The sequence below is a fragment of the Onychomys torridus genome, chromosome 17, assembly GCF_903995425.1.
Source record: "Onychomys torridus chromosome 17, mOncTor1.1, whole genome shotgun sequence".
In the NCBI taxonomy this organism is placed as follows: Eukaryota; Metazoa; Chordata; class Mammalia; order Rodentia; family Cricetidae; genus Onychomys; species Onychomys torridus.
The window spans coordinates 60,382,383-60,391,652 of record NC_050459.1 but is presented as its reverse complement, the minus strand read 5'-3'; the positions used below and the strand labels follow the sequence as shown (position 1 = coordinate 60,391,652).

General features: G+C 44.6%; 1 pseudogene; it reads left to right on the top strand.

The window, feature by feature from the left end:
* Positions 1–8,504: 8,504 nt before the first annotated feature.
* Positions 8,505–8,949, top strand: LOC118597596 (annotated as a pseudogene).
* The last annotated feature ends 321 nt before the right edge of the window (positions 8,950–9,270 follow it).

Here is a 9,270-nt window from a genome sequence, read left to right as displayed (position 1 = left end):
GGATTACATCTGCACGTCAAGCAATCATGGTGATGCAGCCAGCCTACAGAGAGTCAACGTGTCCCAGGATCCTGCTATCAAAGGGATTAAGAATTCCTCTGCCACAAGAAATAATTCAGAAGGTATGACTTCTTTCATTCCAGTTAGCAAGCATTTAATGAGGAAATACTAAGTTCTTTGTCTACGTGAGTGGGGGAAAATGTCTGCCAGTCCTGAGAGCCTCTGAAACTAATTAAAATCCACATAGTTATGACCTTATGTGGGCACCAGTTGCTTGAATCTCCTTCAGTGGGGGACTGTTAAATGATAGTATAGTCATACAAAAGAACTCCTTCAGTGTTTACAAGGAAAGAAATTAGAAGGGTTTGCTAATACGGACGTGTTTCTTACATTAAGGGGAAAAAAGGAAATTATAGAACAATGGCACAGGGGGTAATAATGTGAGGTTAAGAGGGGCAAAGAGGAAAGCCTACATTTTGCAAAGTGCAGATGTCCCCTGCTGTTTTCCCCAAGGTCATAAAGAAGGAAGGGGTGGCGAGACCAGGTGAGGCTTTGGAGTGAGGCGAATGGGCATCTTTCGTTGTGACGCCTTGTGTGTGTGGGCTTTGCTTTCCGAACAACTTCAGTAAATCACTTAGCTAAAATGTAATAAACAGCGAGACAACTATACAAAACAAACAAGCCAGGAAGGTGCCATCCTTTCAAGAAGACTGGAATTTAAGGCCTGTGCTGAGCTCTTAGCGGGGGTAGTTGTGACCAGCGTCCGTACAGCTTTCAATATTTCCACGCACTTCTCCTCGACTCCTCTCCAGGGACTACTGCTCCCTGAGCGCTTTTGTTTTTAAAGCTTTAGTTATTTTAATCTTGTATTACTTACACAAAATAATGGAGTTCATTCTATTTTCATAAATGCATATCATGTACTTTAACCATGTTCATGCCCCACCCCCAGTTCCCTTAATTCTTTTGTTTTGTTTTATATATTTTTTTGTTTGTTTGTTTTTTGAGACAGAGTTTCTCGTGTAGCTTTGGAGCCTGTCCTGGAATTCACTCTGTAGACCAGGCTGGCCTTGAACTCATAGAGATCTGCCTGCCTCTGCCTCCCGAGTGCTGGGATTAAAGGTGTGCGCCACCACCGCCCGACCCCTTAATTCTTAAGACAATGTATAAACTAGACATGGTGGTACATGGCTCAAATCCCAGCACTCTGAAGGTTGAATGGGGGAGGGTTGCCATGAATCCCAGGCCATCCTGTGCTATACAGTAAGTTCCAGCCAGCCAAGACTATACACCAAGACTATTTCTCAAGACTATAAAACAAAGAAACAAACAATAAAACAAGAACAGACCCATGAAAAGTTGGCTTTGTAATTCCCATTCAATAGCTGAGCAATTGGCCCATTGGAGGATCAACAGTCCCTAAGTCTCCGACATGGACACAGAGCTGTAGTGTCCAGGCTCCTGACTTCTGTCTACTGAGCACTTGGCCTCTGCCGATGGTTAGAGCAGCTCTGTGCTTCAGGTTCCCATTGTCTTGTGGAATGCACACTCTGTCCTGATTCTCTGTGGTGATAACACAGATGTTTGTGCCGACCCTGCTCAGAATCAAGACTCCTGGTGTCTCCTTCCTGTACAAGAACGCAGTGTTATTTTCCTAAACACAAGACTGTGATAAGATAAATATCTGATGTCCCCAACCAAAACACCTAGCAAAGAGCACCTATGACAATAAACTGAGCCACCCAGGTCATAGATAAATAATTTCTTCTAGTCAGGGAAGTTATAAAATTTGAGTGATGGATGAGGATGGATAGGGCAAAGGGCACAGGGCTAGTGAAGTCCAATGAATATAGGGAAAACCCTTAGTGACTCTCATAGGACCTTATAGATGCTACAGTCTCCTTATTTTATGGGTAATAATAGGGAACTCCAAAGGTCCATGTGCTAGTTACCATTTTAGGTGTTTCCCCTTAAGAATTCATTAAATTTTTGTATCACACTAACAAAGTAGATATTATTATAATCCTCCTCTTTACAAATAGGTAAACTGGGACACAGAGAGTCCAAGCCGCCCCTTTAAGGTCACAGAGCCTACACAGGATAGAGTAGACTGTCAGAAGCTGGACAAACTGGTTTTGGGTCTCAAGCCTGGGCTTTCTGCATCCAGGTACAGAGAACATCCGTGTCTACCTGGGCTAGGCATTGTACAGAGAGAATGATTGCAGCACATGGGGAAGGAAGGAGGAAGGGAGGGAGGAGGAGATGGGAGGGAGGGCCACTTTTAGTAGTCTCGGTTGGGTTCAGCTTCCTGCTTGGTTCCTGCTCACCTGCAGACCAGCAGCTCTGAGGCTGACAACTTGATCTTGTCATTTCAACCAGTTTTCCCAGCTGACTCCACTGTTCGGAGCTTGAACTCTGCCTTCTGTATTTCCTCTTGTCATTTGAGGGGCAAATGTCCTGATGAATGAAATGAAGCCCTGGGTTCTTGGAAGACTAGTAATTACTAACAAGAAGAATTCGCATGCCTAAGTTAGTGCATCCTGACGTGGGTAACACTGTTTCCACTGTAGAGAGGAGAAAGTGGAGTCTCCTCGGGGTTAGGTCATTGGCTCTGTCAGGTAACTAGTAAGAAGTGATGAGTCCTGGGGCCAGGGACATTCGACTCTAAAGCCTGGTTTATGGCTTCTCTAGATGTCCTCTGAATCCTATAGATAATTCCATATGGTGGGAGCATTCAAACCCTGACTAAACTGAATCCACAGGTTTAGAAACATAAGCTCCACAGGAGCCTTTTTTCCAGTGACTCTCCTGTTCCCAAGGGTCAGAGCCTGGCTTTGACAAGAATTGGTGAGCTAACCATGTCCTACGTAAAAACTGACCCAGAAGCAAGCCACTGGAGAGTAATTTAGCACTGTCCTAGGCCAAGAGAATATAATTCCAAAGAAGAACACGACTCCCAGTAGGAAATGGAGTTCTTGCTGGCAGAACTCTAGATCTGCTTCACAGTTGAGCCACAATCACACATTTCTCTAAGCCTTGCAGTCCAAACAAAGTATTCCATAAACAAGAAAAAAAAAAAAAAAGCCTAAGAGAGAGGCCAATGGGCTTTGTTATCGCTTTTCAATAAGCAAGACACACTTTATTGGGAGCTCTACCCACACGGGAGGGAATTCCTGTCTTTTACCTCCCATGTACAAGCACAGCCAGCCCGGCCCACTCCACTCTTCCGAAGTCGCCTTTCACTGGGAGGTCTGACCTTGCTTCTCTTGACATTCTTTCCTGGGCACAAATCAAAATTTTAATAAAGTACCTGCAGTCTCCAAAGGAAACAGAGCAAAAGTCAAGTGGGTTGACAGCAAAGTGCTGATCAGATACTTTGCTGGGTGTGGCCATTAAAACTGAATTGCAAAAGGCGTCATGCCAAGGAGACAAATTTGTGCCTTCATGACTCCTCTCTTTTGTGCCTCTGACATTCCCAAGGGCTTCCCAACTTCCTAGACTTCATTCTCGTCTTAGAATCCAAAACAGACAAAAATTCGTATTTTCCAAATGTTGGTGGAGGATGGAATATAAGCATACCTGCAAATAAATTCAAGTAAAAAAAAAAATGAAGTAGGGTGTATGATTAGGAAGGCCAGGAAGTGGGCGGCTTTAAATAGCATGCCTTATGGCAAGTTTCCCTGAAAAACGTGACATTAAATGAAATAGAGGAAGAGGGGGAGACAGACAAGCTGAGTGAGAGACTACAGCTGGACGTGTAGGCAGGGGGAAGATTGTGCACAGGAGTGGAGGGGTACAACCCTGGCAGGAACGAAGATATTCTAGGGAGATGTTTGTGTCCTCCCTTTGGTTATCAGAGTTTTGAGATAATAGAACCCAAGAAAGTGGAATTTCCCCAGGAATCTCACCGGGGAGAAGGTACAGACTGAGCCCTGGTGCCAGCCAGAGGGAGATTTTGACTCTTGAGAAGAGATGCCACACGTTCTAACATCTTGTCAGAGTCCTTTGCAAGAGAGACTGGAGCTGGGACAATGATGGGCGGTACCACACCTAGGCCAGACTTAGCTGTGCATCCCTCTTGCCTGCTGTTCAAACCTAAACCTTCTATTATCAGGATCCTGGTGGTGGATTTGTAGAGGGTACATTGGACCTCTTTGTCCTTCTTCCCAGTGTGGCTACTGATAGTAAAATGGCGCTGGTTGGTGGCACTGGTTACCACGTGGAAAGATCAAGGTCACCACAGAACCCAGTGGTACCTTTTAAAGCTTTATTAGGAGGGAAAAGGGGTGGGGCAAAGGGGACCAGGCCTGGTGAGAAAGAAAGATGGGGGAGGGAGCAGAGCAGAGAGGAAACAGAGAGAGAAGGGGGCGGGGAGCCCACGTTTTTAAGGCACAGATTGTGTGACCACAAAGTCATCAGTGCCTGCTGATGATGTAAGACATAGGCCCCCTGAGCTGCGCATGTACAGAATCCTAACAGCTATATTGAATAAATCTTCTTTTTCTGCTTCCCACATTATTTGTTTCTTTAAATTGACCTACTGTGATAGTTTGAAAGAAAATGGCCCCCACAGGGAGTGGCACTATCAGGAAGTGTGTCACTGTGGTGTTGGGCTCTGATGTCTCTTTTGCTCAAGCTTCCCCTCAGTATGACTATCAGTTGACTTCCTGTTGCCATGTAGCACTCTCAACTGTCTTTCCAGTACCATGTCTGCCTACATGCTGCCATGGAGTGAACCTCTGAAACTGTAAGCAAGCCCCAACTAAGTGTTTTCTTTATAAGAGTTGTGGTCAGGTTGTCTCTCCACAGCAATAAAACCCCTAACTAAGACTCCTGCTGGCTTGTTCAAGCTGCCACCACCCTGGCTCTGGTTCTAACAAGTCTAGTAACAGGATAAAGTGCTGGAGAAAGGGCAAGGGGGCCAGAGTGGCTAAGTGAGAGAAGGAAGAAGAGGTGGGAGGTAAGAGATGGGCCAAAAGGGGAAGGAGGCCCTGTGGTGGCATTGGAGACCTTACGGGGATTCAAAGGCTGCTTCGTCATAACAACAGTTATCACTTCTGACATGTGCAAGAATCAATATTGCTCAGGATGCCCCATCATGCCTTAGATCCAATATATCCTGTCCTGTGAGGTAGGGAAGCAGATAAGTTATTATTGTTCTTATTTCATAGATAAACCAGACTCAGAGGATATAGAATAAATTATCAATGACTCAGAGAGGAATTTGATGTAGATTTAAACCTTTGATAGACTGTTGTTTTGCTCTTTGCTCCATTCTGAGGTATTTTATATAGTTTTGAAATGAAGAACCAGGGCAGGTGAGATGACTCAGCTGGCAAAGGCACTTGTAGCCCCAGTGTGACAACCTGAGTGTGATCCCTGAAGCCCGTACAAGGAGATAGCTGGTTCCAGTAAGCTGACTTCTGACCTCCATGTACGCACTGTGGCATAAGCATGTCCACACAAGCACATGCCACATAATAATAATAATAATAATTTAATTAACAATAAAATAAAGTTTATAAAGAGACAAAGAGATAATAAAAAGGGAAAATGCTAACCTTACTCTTAGTTATGATCTCACATCTCCGTGTATTTTCTTTCATTATTACTGAACATCGCAGACTGGGTAATTTATAAAGGACATAAGTTTGTTGAACTGACAGTTCTGGAGGCTGGGAAATCCAAGACTATTTTGCTGGTATCATAACGTGGAGGAAGGTATTGGGCCGTGAGATGGGACAAGCATAGGAAGAGTACTCCAGCAATGTGGAGCTCACTCTTTTGACGATAGTTCCCAAAACATGAGCTTTAGGGAGACAAGCTCAAACCACAGCATCTTCCATCCTTTGTACATGGATTCTCTCATTTAAAAATGTTAATTTATAGCTGGGCAGTAGTGGTGCACACCTTTAATCCCAGCACTCGGGAGGCAGAGCCAGGTGAATCTCTGTGAGTTCGAGTCCAGCCTGATCTACAAAGTGAGATCCAGGAGAGGCTCCGAAGCTACACAGAGAAACCCTGTCTTGAAAAACAAAACAAAACAAAACAAAAAAAGATTAATTTACTGTCTATAGACTTAGAGGAGTACTGGGATATATATCTCACCTTGACTGGCATCATTTATGCAGACTGTTGTGTGAATCCCGCCCCCGTGCCTTCAGCAAAAGTAAAGGCCTTTCCATTATTACCATTTTTCCTTATCTTATTTATTTCTAGCTTCTCTCTTGACCTCTGACCTCAATGAGAGAATTCCATCTTCCAGGGTTTTTAAATATTTATTTTGCTTTATATGCATTGGTGTTTTGTCTGTGTGGAGGTGCTGGATCCCTGGAACTGGAGTCGCAGACATCTGTGAACTGCCATGTAGATGCTGGGATGTGAACTCAGGTCCTCTGGAAGAGCAGCCAGTGCTCTTAACTACTGAGCCATTTCTCCAGCCCCCATCTTCCAGTTTTGACTTTTGGCATCCCCTACAGAGAACATAACTTGCCTGGAAGTCACTCAGGGGTCATGACACCTCCAGTGTCACACTTTATGTAGCTTCAAGGAAGTCAGTTCATAGCCTCAGGCACTGAGCACTGATTATTTTTATTCTTGTGTTTATCTCAAATTCCCCAAAACTGTGGGCTGCAAGGTCTTTCTGTATGATATCTTTGTAGGGTGTTCAATAGTGTTTCCACAGATCACCGTTCATGCACCAGTATGATGAATGAAGGCTTCGGAATGGTCATCTGTCAAACAAACAGATCTGCTAAACTAATAAACTCGGTTATGTACAAAGCACACTTCCTCTTACATAATTCTTCCTCGTGGTGGTCAGACTGTGTTGGGGTGAAAAACAGCTGCTTTCTCAGGGGCCTTTGTGTCCCTGTCATTGCTGCACTTTACAGAAGGGTGACTGCAGTCATGGGTTTTCCCATGCCCCACCTCCCAACCCCTGGGTTTGCTGGGAGAACATGAGAATCCTTGAAACCACAGAACCAAGAGCTCAGTGACAGATTGTTTCCTATGCTACTAGGAATCCGTGCTTCTGACATTTCATCAATGTACTCACTGAGGATGCTCCATCCTTTCTCAATGAAACTACTTTTTTATCTCCTCTGATGCTTTGGTCCTAGATTCTTCTTGCTTATCACTCTCCTTAAACCTCAGCCAGTAAGCTTCCTATGGAGGATGCAGAGGCAAACTTCATCTCTTAATTTGTGAAATATAAAGTATCAGCTTATGAGCACGTGAAACATCAAGACCTTTACACAAGATGTGCCCATCAATGTGACAGGCTATGTTTTTCTACTGTTCATTTAGCTTCTCTCTTTCTTGATTTTACCCTACGAAGAGGGTTTTTTTTTTTTAATTAAGCTTAGATGAAATACCCTTATTTCACTTCCTCAGGAGTTTGTGTCTTGCCTTGATTTCAGTCTCAAGAAAGCATTTGAAAATACTTTTTTTTTTTTTACTGCAGAGTTCTTTTTTAATTCTCCTGCTCCCTCCCCACACATTTATATCCCACCTCATACTCTCCTCAGAAAGGGTAAGGCCTCTCATAAGAGTCAAGAAATCATGACATAGCACGTTGAGGCAGGACCAAGTTCCTCCCCACTGCATCAAGGCTGGGTGAGACACCCCACTGTAGGGAATAAGTTCCAAAAAGCTGGCTCATGTGCCAGGGACAGATCCTGATCCCACTGCTAGGGGCCCCACAAACAAAACAAGCTACCCAACTGTCACCTACATGCAGAGGCCCTAGGTTGGTCCCATGCAGGCTCCCTAGTTTTTGATCTAGAGTCCTTGAGCTCTCCTAAGCTTGGGTCAGCTATGTCTGTGGATTTCCCCATCATGATCTTGAAAATACTTTTAAAAAAACAAAAAACAATTTACAAAGCAAAAGTGAGCCAAGATGTGGAGAAGGGCACCAGGATGAATCTGGGTATAGCTTGGTTAAGACACTTCCATCAAAATTTTAGATCAGAATCACATGGATTACTTTTTATAGTCACATTCAGTTGATTCTTCTATATATAGTAGTTATGATCTGTCTCCAATTATTTGGTTTGTTTTTGAAGACCCAATTAATGTCATGATATCCTTCAGCTAAAGTTCACACTCCTTTTGCCCTGTACCCAGATGGACTTACGAATTGTTGCATCTAATTATCTGCAATGGGATTTCATTGATATTTATCTTTTCTCCTTCTTCTGCTCCCCACAAGATACTCCAAATATGTGAAAGTGCATACAATCAGTAGTGGTCCATGCATTACAGCACCAATTATAATGTTAAACACATAACTGGATAAGCAACTAACATTTTCTAAACTAAACTGAATTTTAATGATCACTCTATTAAGAGTTCTCTAAAGTAGCAGAACTTAGAGAATGAACCTCGGGTCGACTCGAACTCCTCGACTTAAACGTGTTGCCAGCAGGCCTTTTGGCAGTCGGTGACCCCACCACCTCCTCTGATTCCAGGTTCTGCCCTGCGTCTCCTGTATCAGGTCAGCCATGTTATCTGAGCCTCCCCCACCGCCACAGGCCCCGACTCACCAGACTAATGGCGGGCTATTGGATACTCCTTGGGCGTGGGATCGCTCTCCATCCCCACTGCGAGGCAATGTGGTCCCTAGTCCTCTGCCCACCCGTAGGACAAGGACCTTCTCAGCGATGGTGAGGGCTTCACAGGGCACTGTCTACAAAGGAGTCTGTAAATGATTCTGCTGGTCCAAGGGCCACGGCTTCATCACCCCAGCTGATGATGGCCCTGACATCTTCCTTCACATCTCTGATGTGGAAGGGGAGTATGTTCCAGTGGGAGGCGACGAGGTCATCTATAAGATGTGCTCTATCCTGCCCAAGAATGAGAAACTGCAGGCTGTAGAGGTGGTGATCACCCACCTGGCACCGGGCACCAAGCATGAGACCTGGTCCGGGCATATCATCAGCTCCTAGGGCCTACAAGAACCCTTCTCCTGGGCTTGAGGGAGACTTTGGGAGAGGAGGAGCAGGACACCCTGGATATAATACTCTGCCACACACGATGGGGCCTCAAGGCGGTCATGGCCCCATTCAAGCATTTCCTGGAAGAAGGGAGTTGTGGGTAGGCTAGAGGTGCTCTCAGCCACTAGCACAGCCTCCAGCCATTGCAACAAGCTCTCACTGTCTGAAAACATTAAAAGCATTTGAAAAAGAGGGAAAAAAGAATGAACCTCATATATGTATTTATTAGATTTATTAGATGACTTACAAGCTGTGGTCCAACTAATCCAGCAAT